Below are 2,177 nucleotides of genomic sequence, written 5' to 3' on the forward strand. Positions count from 1 at the left end.
TGTACGCACCAGACGGAAAAACAAAAAATATCGTGTATCCACAAACACTCCAATAAATAAATAGAATTGAAATGACACTTTGAAATGTTTTCCCGATGAAAATGAATAATAATAATAAGTTTCAATAAAAATAATAAAATGTAAATTGAATTTTATCATAACGAGTTTGCTTGAATTTCGTTTCTTCTGAATCGCAGCAATGCGCGACGGGTAAGCTAGTTCTTTATATAATCAAGATGTTTGCCTTAATATTTTGTCTTTATTTATACAGGCTAGGTGTAATTCATTAAATTTTTTTAAATAATTATTTGAGAGAATCGTGTGACTTTTGTGTTGAGAAAGAAATTGTGGATGCCTGGCATATTTTGGCCAAATGTGGGCGTCTTAAAGTGCTACGTGTAGAAATTTTCGGTTGTGAAGTTCTTACCAGGTCTTTATTTCTTAAAATTATATTGGTATTATGTTATCAATTTAAAGTGTTTTGTTTTCTAAGAAAATCTGTTGATCTTTTGTTTTAGGGGGCATGATTCCTCTACTATAAATTTAGCCTTGTTGCTGGTATTGTTTGGGAGCATCTGTCAGTGCTGTATCTTTGTTATTAACTTATTTCTTTTTTATAGCTAAGCAATTTGCTTATTTTTGGTTGTTTTATTTTTATTTATTGGTTTTTTGAATTTTATTGACAGATGCTCCCAAACTTTAACTTTAAACTTTAACTAATTATTACATTTGATTTTTAAATCTTGAATTTATATCTAAATTGTTATTTATTTAATTTATTATTGTATAATCTGTTTGTGATCTTATGTTCATTGTATCTAAGTGTTGTTCTTTGGGAGATGGTTTTGCTCCCCGCATCAAAGAGTGTATCCAGTATGCGTAATAAAATAAATATCAATGAGTGGGGCCCAAAGTTTATTTACACCTTGGATTCCTCAAATGCATAATCTGATACTGATTTGCATTTCCTGTCAGATTAACAGGAGACAAATAGTGTTATGTTGCTACATAACTCTATTAGTCTCCTGTTAATCTTTGAAAATCAACAATCAAAATGTTTTTATGAAAGGTGATTTTTATGATTATGAAAGTTGATGAAAGATAAATTTATCAATATGATCCAGAAACAAAGGGATATTAGATAGTCTGGGTGTTTCCAGATGGGCATTATTTATGAAGGTAAAACATTTCAGAAGTATTGGTAACCAACTGATATCCACATTTTCTGGTTAAGACAGTCATATTGCAATCATGCATAAAAGATTGAAAGCTGACACTACTAATTGATTACCATTTATCTGCCAGTTTTTATCTTCTAGGAGATCTGTCAGAGATATCCAAAGATTGGAATTAGGGTCTCTTAAGTCACTATACTAATGCTTTGGTGCACACTATGATAGAGACAGCGAATTTTTTGACTGATCAAATGTGCATCTAGTGAACAATTCACTCTGTAGACTAGATCACCTTGTGACTACTTTTTATTCTTGGAAGTTAAGGAATTGATTTACAGATGGTGTTTCCAGAGTGTGGAAGAGGACATTTATATTTGGAGCATGCTGAAAGCATCTCCAAAACTTGGTATAACTGCTTTCATGGTTGGTTTTAAAATGATAAAATTACACATAGAATGTAGTGGGAAGTACTTCAAGATGTGACCATTGTGTTTTAATAGTTTGTGTTCCCAGAAACTTTGATTTTTCCATTGATTACTTAAGAAAGAATTATCAATTATTGGCTAAATTTTAATAATTGGCATTAGTTGATTATTTGAAATAATCCAACTCATTATCCAAAAATAAAAGAAACATGAAATGATTATGCTGTATTAAATCTGATCAATTGGTTAAAGATCATAATAATTTAAATTTTCCTCAGTCAAAGAACTACTATAAAACCAATAGAGCCTATTGCAGTACTTAAGTTCAAATCTTTAATATTAAATACATACAGGTAACCCCTGTATATCACGGGAGTTATGTTCCAAAAAATTGCCATGTTATGCGAATCCGTGTTATACGAAACAAAGAACTAGTACGAAAAGGAGGGTTAGGTTTCAAAAATTAAAAAAACATGCTATTATATTTTCATAATTAAGATAAATATCTTTATTAAAATTTTCTTAAGTGATACATATTAATATAAATTAAACAATGTTTTCTTCATCATCACTAAAA

At 29.6% G+C, this 2,177-nt stretch overlaps 1 protein-coding gene across 3 annotated transcripts in view; it reads left to right on the forward strand.

Moving 5' to 3' along the window:
• LOC111632198 (condensin complex subunit 3-like) overlaps nucleotides 1–2,177 on the forward strand; it is a 73,020-nt gene that overhangs the window by 30,170 nt on the left and 40,673 nt on the right. The window lies entirely within an intron of this gene.

The sequence above is a fragment of the Centruroides sculpturatus genome, unplaced genomic scaffold (assembly GCF_000671375.1).
Source record: "Centruroides sculpturatus isolate CEXI.00-Female unplaced genomic scaffold, Cexi_2.0 scaffold631, whole genome shotgun sequence".
Taxonomy (NCBI): domain Eukaryota; kingdom Metazoa; phylum Arthropoda; class Arachnida; order Scorpiones; family Buthidae; genus Centruroides; species Centruroides sculpturatus.